Raw genomic sequence first — 10,007 nt, 5'->3', positions numbered from 1 at the left:
AAACACTAAGCGACATTAATGCTTCTTTGTCATATTCCATGATCATTTTCGGCCAACACACAATATATACATATGGATGATTCTCATTCATTCTTCACCCTACAATGATCATAACATACTAACTAAGCTTTAATTCATAGCTTCAACACCACACAACACACACCCATTTGCACGGCTAGAACACCATGCACACAACTCACTTCCAACATACTATTTTTCATGAATTTCCTTCATTTTAGCATACTACAACATACATAAAACCTCTATAACACATAAAACATAATCAATTCTTACCTTTCTTCTTCAACTCCACAAGAGGCTAGGGTTTGCGATAATGAAAACTAGCGGGTTGATCGCTCCAACGACACTTCCACGCTACTTAGGGATCTCAAAATAGTGGGTTTGCATCAAAAAAATATTTTTAGGATGGCTTGAAATGGGAGTTGGTTTTTCTCTATGTTGGCGAGAGCCTCGCTTTCTTCAACTTCTTGTTCTCTTTTTGTCTAAGTGTTGAAATGAAAATGAAGACTAGTGGTCATCTTTTGCTAGTATATGAAGTGCACACTTTCCCCTTGGCCCACACAAGTGTTGGACCAATTAAAATTGTCCACAATTTGTGTGGGCCAACTCCCACACTTACACGGCCACTTCATGGAAAATGGATGATTTCCAACTTCTAATTTTATCACTTTTGGTGCCAAATTTTCCTAATTGTCCCATGCAACACATTCATGCACAATTCATGACTCAAAATAAAATCGAAGGTCCAAAAGTCTCGACTTTGCATCCCGAAATAGTATGTTATGAATGGTGTATGCATGTTGTAGTATGTTAAAATGGAGGAAATTCATGAAATATGGCATGTTGGAGTTGAGGTTGTGTGTGTAGTGCATGGCCGTGTAAGTGTGTGTGTGTTGTGTTGTGTTGAAGCATGAATTAAAGTCTAGTTAGCATGTTGTGATTGTTGTAGAGTGGAGAAAAGAATGAGAATCATCAATATGTGCATGTGTAGTGTTGGCCAAATATGGGTCATGTAGTGTGGCAAAGAATGAATTAATATCGCTTAGTGTTTTAGTTGTTGTTGTTATGTAGATTCTATGTTGGAAATGAGAGTTTAATGACTCAAGATTAATGTGGTAATTGTATGGGCTGATTTGGAAGTTAATGTGCTTTTGATGTAATTTTTATATTTAAGAGAATGGCATTGTTAGAGGGTGAATTGTTGGTGCAAATCATGATTTTGAAGGAGGAGTGTTATGGTTGAGGTTCTCGGGTTTTGGCAATTTCGGGTGAGTTAGAGTATTATTTGGGATGTTTGAAATATTGTGTGAATTGTTTAAAATGTTCTTGAATGTTGTTGGTATGGGTTTGTACTAGTATTTGAATGTATAAGTGTTGATGTTGGCTTGAAGGTGAGCCGTTGAATTGAATATAATGAATGTTGTCGAATGATGTAAAAGAGGGTTACTAATGTTGTATTGCTTTTCGGATTGATTATTGATGTTTCTAGGTTGGTTGTTGGTATTGTTGTTGTTGATTTGGCGAGTTAAATTTCGGGGTTGGTCATTTACGGGGGAAATGTCGCCCAAATTTTCGTAGAATTATGTGTTAGTTTGGGAATGAACTCTTAAATACTTGTAGTTGACATTGGCATTTACTGATGTTATGTAGACCTCGGGAAGTCCGAGACATAGGTTGGAGTTTGGATTAGCTTGGAGAGCAGACGAGGTATGTAAAGCTTGGCCCTTCCTTCTTTTGGTATGCCTTAGTCGTAAATAGGCTATGACACGAGCCTCGAGGAAATTCTACTCTCGCGATCCGATCATGTCTGTGATTCTTATTTGTTTCTTGGTCTTCGTATGCTTGGTATGATGAAATATTGTCCCTTATGTCTTTTATATGACTAAGTTTCAAAGGTTGCATAAAAGTTGGTTTTTTTTTAGGAGTTTTGTTCCTAAATGATTCCGAAAACTACGAAAGTCCGTAACTTTCACAGACAGAACCGGATCGCTTCGATATGCTCAAAAATGATTCCATGATGTATGATGACTATGTTTTTCAGGCGGGGCCCGGCTCGGAGTTGACACCGTCCGTGGGTCCCGCGACTTTCCTTTACGTACTTCGATGACTTTTGCAAGAATATGATATGACTATTATCCCGATTTCAAGTATGATCAGTTTTCCTACCTTTTAAGTTTATTATAATGATCTTATGCACATGATTTTGGTACGTAACTATGATTTCTGAAGTTCGGTTTGATATGTTCCCGAGTGATATTCGGAAGAAAATCTGATTTGACTACTGTTTTGGCTTATAAACGATGGTTCGTTGTGATTAACATATTAAGTCTTTGAAATTATTTTAAACCGTATTTGGTTACTCATAACTTTGTTCGTGTATTCTGTTGTTACATTTTTCGCCAAGTCCCGGGTCGGTTATGTTATCGTACGCACTATGCTTTATTCTGAAATATGATGTGTATTCTGAAGTATGATGTGTATTTTGAAACATGATGTGATACGAAGTCTGATATGATATGATGGTCGATTTACGGTGCGTATTCGAGGAGTATGATGTGTCGGTTGTGAGCCCCTTTTCGGCCGGGAACCGCGTATATATTATGGTGTTATGATGTGTCCGATGCACGCAGCCCCTTTCGGCCAGTGTCGTGTATATATGCTATGTTATATGCTATATGTATGGATTCTAGAATATGATCAGTTGGAATCAGAGCCGGTGGTGGGGCAAACCCAATGGTGGGGCAAACCCAATGATGAGGCAAAATTTCACATTGGTTTAGGCAAATCCCACATTGGTTTAGGCGAATCCCACATTGGTTTAGGCAAATCCCACATTGGTTTAGGCGAAACCCACATTGGTTTAGGCGAAACCCACATCGGTTAATGTCAGCTCATATGATAAGATATGATGTTATGATGTGCTTCGGTATGTATATGTATGATCTGTATTTCGGGAGTAAGCGTGTTGGCATTCGATTATTATATTTGTCTTACGTACTCTACGTTGCATGACTTGCGTGTCGAGATACGCATTTTATTCTCGTTATTATGTTCACTTTACGTACCTCTTGTTTCGATTATGACTCAAATTTGTTACTATATCCTCTGCTTTGCATACTCAGTATATATTTCGTACTGACCCCCTTTCTTCGGGGGCTGCGTTTCATGCCCGCAGGTACAGACGCACAGTTCGGTGATCCGCCAGTCTAGGACACCTATTCTGCTGTCGGAGAGCTCCCTTTATTCCGGAGCCTACATTTTGTTACAAACACCTTCGTTATTTGCACATATGTTCATTCATGGGTACGGCGGGGCCCTGTCCCGTCATATGGTTCTGATATGACTCTTAGAGGTCTGTAGACATAGATGTGGGTTACGTATAGTTTTGTTCAGATGCGTTATGTGAGTTGTGTTTGGGCGGCCCATCCGCCGTGGCAGCCTTATCGGCTGCGTGTATGTATGCTTTGATACGTTATGTATATTATGACAGCCTTGCCGGCTTCTGTGCAGTATATATGTTTGTATGAGTCGGTTTGGAGCCACAATTGATATTTGTATATGTATGAGCTATGCCGAATCTGGTTAATGAGCGCGTATGGGTGCCCAGCTCGGGCACTAGTCACGGCCTACGGGGTTGGGTCGTGCCATTTCAGGTCGACGATCGGGTATCTTTGGAAGTGTCACCCTTGAAGGGTGTTAGAAATTCAGCAGAAAGGAGGGTCTCAGTCCGAGGTATGTTGGATTTTATCGGATTGTCCGTAAGATAGGCAAGGTTGCTTATGAATTAGATCTACCGTCGGATTTGGAAACAGTGCAATGGGTCTCCCACGTGTCAACGTGTCACAAACATTTAGGCGTCCCTTTCAGAGTATTTCCCCGAGATGACATCCAGGTAATAGAGGAATTGGGCTACAAGGAGCAGCTTATAGCCATACTGGATCGGCAGGTGAGAAGGCTGTATATTAAGGATGTGGTCTCCATTGAGATATTGTGATGGAATAATAGTAGAGAACAGAAAAAAAAATGAAAATGAGTGCCCTATGTATTTCCTATACCTACAGGTCTAAACTCCTTAACGGGTTATGTTGATTGTTAGACGAACCGTATGCGCCAGTTATAAAAGAGACTCCCCCGAAATGCTTATAAGATCCTAAAAGACTAGTTTAACATTCGAGGATGAATGTTCTAAAGGGGGGGAGGATGTTATATCCCGTATTTTGTACGTTGGGACATTCCGAGCTAACCATGAAAAGTTAAGGACAAGACTACTTCGGGATGCGAGGTTGAGATTTTGACCTTCGATTTTATTTTAAGGCATAAGTTGCTTGTGATTTTGTGGAAATGGAATATTAAGGAAAATTTGGGGTTAAAAGTGAATTATGGAATGTTATTAATTTTTCATGAAATGGCCATGTTGGTGGGAGGGTGTGGGTCCCACCCTTCGTTGGCCAAATTTGACTAGTCAAGCTATGAAGGGTGTATGTGATTACTTTACAATTGTAGGGACTAGAAGTGACAAAAATAATTCTTGAAGGGGCATAAGGTGGCCGGCCAAGAGATGTGGGCCATAGGGCCACTTGTGCAAATTTTATATGGACATAAAAGATGACAAGTTAAGTCATCTTCATCATTTTTCATCTCCTAGAAATTTCAAGAGACTTGGAGGAGAATGACAAAGGCCATTCGGCCATAGAAGAGAAAAAGAGAAGACTAAAAATCTTCACCAAAAAAATAATTTCTTCTAGCTTTTCTACTAATTGGAAGGTCCTAAACAACATGAAGTAGTTGTTGAATCAAGCAAAGTTTTTGTTCTTGCAAACCTCACCTTGGCCAAGTGAAGAAGTGGGAAGGAAGAAGGTAAGTTTTAATCCTCTTTTCATATGTTGTGGATGGTTTATGCATGTTGTAGTGTGTGGAAAAGGATGAAATTCATGAAAATAGTCATGTTGGAGTTGTGGCCGTGTGTGTATGGTGTTGTGTAGAAGTGGAGAACTAATTTTATTTAATGTTTGTTATATCCCGCATTTCGTACGTCGGGATATTCCGAGTAAATTGCGGGAAGTTATGGACAAGGCTATTTTCCGATTTTGTTTTAATGCACAAAGTCGCTTATGATTTCATTGGATGGAAATATTAAGGAAAATTTGGGGTTAAAAGTGGAATTATGGAATCTAATATTTCATGAAATATGGGACCAAAAATGAACTATGGAAAGTTGACCATTTCATGAAAATTTGGGGCTAAAGTGTGAGTTTTGGAAACTAGAAATTTCATGAAAAATATGCCATGTGGCCGGCCACATGGGTGGGCCAGGGCCACATGGATGGCTACCATATGTAATTAAAAAGATGACTAAGTTATTATATTAGTCATTTTCAACACTTAGAAGTTAGAAGAAAAATCAAGAAGCTTGGAGAAAAGGAGACCAAGGCATTCGGCCATGGTGGAAAGAAAATGAAGTCCAAAAATTTTCATGAAAAAAAATAATTCCTCCAAGTAATTCAACCAAGTAGAAGGTCCTCTTTAACGTGGAGTAGTTGTTGGAACAAGAAAATCGCTCGTTGTCGCAATGCACCAACTCTAGCCAAGTGAAGAAGTGAATGAAGAAGGTAAGATTTAATCTTGTTTTTATGTGTTATGAATGGTTGGTGTATGTCGTAGTATGTGGAAATGGATGAAAACTCATGAAATATGATAAGTTGAAGTTGGGCCGTGTGTATTGTGTCTTGGCCGTGTGTAGTGTGTGTTGTATAGGAGTAGTGAATTAATTGTATTTAGCATGTTTGAGTGTTGTTGTAGTGGGTGGAAATGAATGAAGATCATGGAATGTGTGTGTTGTGGTGTTGGCCGAAAATGGTTACTGTTTTGGATGTTAGGGAATGAACTAATTTTATGTGGTACTTTAGTTGTTGTCGTCGTGGATTTTATGATAATAATGAAGGCTTAGTGAATTAAATTGAAGTTGTAATGGTTGTGGGCTGAATTGGAAGTTAATATGATTCCTATGTAGATCTTATATTTATGTTAATGACAATGTTAACAAGTGAATTGTTGGTGTAATTCATGAATTTGAAAGAAGTGTTGGTGTTAGTTTGGTTATATGCGGTTGAATTGAATGTAAATGAATGTCATCGCATTATATGAAAGAAGGTTGATGTTAGAATGTGTTTAGAATTGGTTATTGATGTTGCTAGTATGTTATTGGTATGGTTGTTGATGAGTTTGGCCGAGTCGAATTCTCGCGGTGTGGCATTTACAGGGGAAATGCTGCCCAAATTTCTGTAAATAAAGTAATGGCTTGGAATTGGATTCTTCGATGTTTATGACTAATATTCGATATCTATTGACGTTGTGTAGACCTTGGAGAGTCGAGACTTGAGTCGGATTAGCTTAGGAAGCGATCGAGGTATGTAAGCTTCACCCTTCTTTCCTTGGCATGTCTTAGTGAAAAGTAAGTTATGACACGTACCCCGAGGTAATTCCACTCTTGCGATCCGAGCATGTTTATGATCCATATTTGTTTCTTGATATTCATATTCTTAATGTAGTCAAATTATGGTCCTTATGTTTTCCGCATGAATGGATTTCAAAGATTGCATAAAAGTTTGTTTTCAAAAAGAGTTTGTTTCCTAAACGATTCCGAAACTACGAACGTCCGTAACTTTCGCAGAAAGGCTAGGATCGCTTCGATTTGTTCGTAGAAAGTTCTAAAGCGAATAAGGTTGGTAACTTTCCAAGGCGAACTCGGATTGGTTTGGCGTAAGACTATGATCCCTATGGTTTAAATACGACTATGATCCCTATGGCTTGTTAATACGGTTATGATGTATGTTATGTTTTCGAAAGATATTTGATATAACTATTGTCCGACTTTCAAATGACGTTCCGTTTAGACTACTTCATTGAGTCTATGAGAATGATTTTATGTGCATGTGGTTTCTCACTACTGCGCTCGTGCAAGCTCAATATGTCTTTCACCGAGTCTCGGGCCGGGCACGCATTCGTGCAACTCTCTCCGCATTGTTCACCGAGTCCCTCACTAGAGGGCCGGGCACGTATATATATATATATATATGTATGTATGATGATATGATGATGTGATGAGATGGGGATGGCCGGGATGGCATACCGAGTCCCTTGCTAGCGGGGCGGGATACGCTATTCACCGAGTCCATCACTAGAGGGACGGGTACGGTATGTATATATGTATATCTGCATGCATACATGATTATGATATGATTTTACTCACCGAGTCCCTCACTAGAGGGCCGGGTACGGTATATATGTACGATGATATGACGATATGATTATGATAAGATTTTACTTACCGATATATGCATATGCATGACAAATGTTTTCAAAAGGCAAGTCTTATGATTTTCTGTACTCTTTACTTCAGTATGATCCCGCTTACTACATTTCATGCTTTACATACTCAGTACATATTCGCATGCGACCCCTTTCTTCGGGGGTGCGTTTCATGCGCGCGTGGTACACCCGCGTACGAGTTGAAGATATTTGCAGAAGATATTCCAGCGGGATTGGCGAGCTCCATTTTCTACGGAATGCTGCCGAGTCTGAGCATTATGATATGGTTTCATGTTCCATGTTAGAGACTTCGCAGACAGTGTCGCGTATGTAAGATGTCGGTTTGTAAGCGGCTCCATGCCGACGTATTGTGATGTATTATTCTACGGGCTTTATATGATTATAAGTTGTATTTGATTTGAAAGAGATGAAAAGCAAGTTTGTTTTTCGAAAATCTTCCATTATGTATTTATGCTACGCTATGAGGGCCCAATATGATTATGAGTGTCACGAGAGTCAGCGGGTTCGCTCGGCCCTAGGTAAGGGTCGGGTGCCCATCATACCCTATCGGATTAAGGGTGTGACAATGTTTTTGGTTGTTGTTGCATGGATTCCATAATGAAAATGATGGTTTAGTGATTTAAACGGAAGTTGGAATCGTTTGTAGGTTGTTGGAGAAGATAATGTAATTTTAATATAGTTTTTGTGATATTGTGGTTAATGTTGTTAATGTGTGGAATGTTGATGTAGTGTATGAATTTGGAAGAAAGAAATGTGTGGTAGTAAGTTTGATTGAATTTGGAAGGTTTCGGGTGGCATTGCCCCTTGGTTGGGCCGTTTGGATATTGGGTAGATTGTTTAACGTGTTCTTGAATCTTGTTTGAGTAATTTTGGATTAGTATTTGAATGTATGTGCATTAGTGTTGGCTTGAGAGTGTGTGGTTAATTTGAATAAAAATGGAATGTCGTCGAAATACGTAGAAAAGAGTTATTGATGGTAGAATGCCTTTTGAATTAATTATTGATGTTGTTAGAATGGTTGTTGGTATTGTTGTTGAAGATTTAGCCGAGTTGAAATCTCGGGGATGTTGAATTTACAGGGGAAATGCTGCCCAAATTTCTGTAAATGGAGTGCTAGTTTAGAATTGGATTTCTAAGAGCTTATAACTAATGTTGGGCGTCTAATGGTGTCATTGTAGATTTTGGAGAAGCCAAGACGTAAGTTTGGATTAATCTAGGAAGCGGACGAGGTATGTGGAGCTTACTCTTTCTTTCTTGTGGCATGTCTTAGTCGTAAGTAGATGGTGATACGAGTCTCGGGGTAACTCCATTCTTAAGGTCCGAGCTTGTGTACGATTCTTATTCATTTCTTAATGTTGGCCCTCTTAATGCAGTCGAACCATGATCCTTATGTTTTTATATGATTTGGGTTTCAAAGGTTTTATAAAGGCTTTTATTCCAAAAAGGTTTCGTAACTACGAACAATCGTAACTTTCATAGACGAGCTCGGATCGCTTCGAAACGTTCGTAGAAGATTCTAAAATGAACAAGGTCTCCAACTTTCATAAATGGACTCGGATTGGTTGGATACTCGTCCGTGGGCCCCGAGACTTTCCCCGGTGTAGTATTAACGACTTTTGAAAGGATTTAGTGTGACTATTGTCTTAACCCTCGAGCATCGATCACTTATGTCACGACCCAGCCCCGTAGGCCGTGACTAATGCCCGAGCTGGGCACTCGTACCCACCTATCAGCGATAGTCAGATCATGGCAAACATATTAGGAAGTTATACGTACAGTAAGGCACGACATTGCACACACATATTTACATATATCATATATATATACAGAACATAACACGACTGATCGGTGCTACCCACAACCCACTTTTATGTCTACAGGCCTCTAAGAACAATACAGAATCATATGACGGGACAGGGCCCCGCCGTACCCTGAATAAATATATACACATATAACAGAAGAGTCTGTACCAAAATCTGGGCTCCGGACAAGGGAGCTCTCCAAAGTAGCTGAGTGGGGATCCTAGGCTGGCGGCTCACCCAAACGAGTACCTGTACCTGCGCGGCATGAAACGCAGCCCCCGAAGAAAGGGGGTCAGTACGGAATATGTACTGAGCATGTAAAGCATGGAATACAGTAAACAAAACCGTACCAAAATAAAGAGTATGGAACATGAGTGCAGTGCCAAAAAGGCTTACCTTTGAACATAGACAATGCATGATCATGTCATAAACATAAGTAATCATCATATACATATGCATATACATAGCGTGTCCCGGCCCTCTAGTGAGGGACTCGGTGAATAGGATTATCATATGCCATCCTGGCCGCCATCCCCGTCTCATCACACCATCACACTATCATATATATATATATATATATATATATATATATATATATATATATATATATATATATATATATATATAGCGTGTCCCGGCCCTCTAGTGAGGGACTCGGTGAATAATGCGAGAATGTGCACGAATGCGTGTCCCGGCCCGGACTCGGTGAAGGACATATTGAGCTTTGCACGAGCAGAGTAGTGAGAAACCACATGCATATAAATCATATCAAAGACTCGATGAAATAAGTTAAACGAATTATCATTTGAAAGTCGGACAAGAACTATATCAAGTACCTTTCGGACATCTCTCGGA

This window comes from Lycium ferocissimum, chromosome 11 (genome assembly GCF_029784015.1).
Source record: "Lycium ferocissimum isolate CSIRO_LF1 chromosome 11, AGI_CSIRO_Lferr_CH_V1, whole genome shotgun sequence".
Taxonomy (NCBI): Eukaryota; Viridiplantae; Streptophyta; class Magnoliopsida; order Solanales; family Solanaceae; genus Lycium; species Lycium ferocissimum.
The sequence above is the reverse complement of the archived record's forward strand: the minus strand, read 5'-3'. Positions refer to the sequence as shown.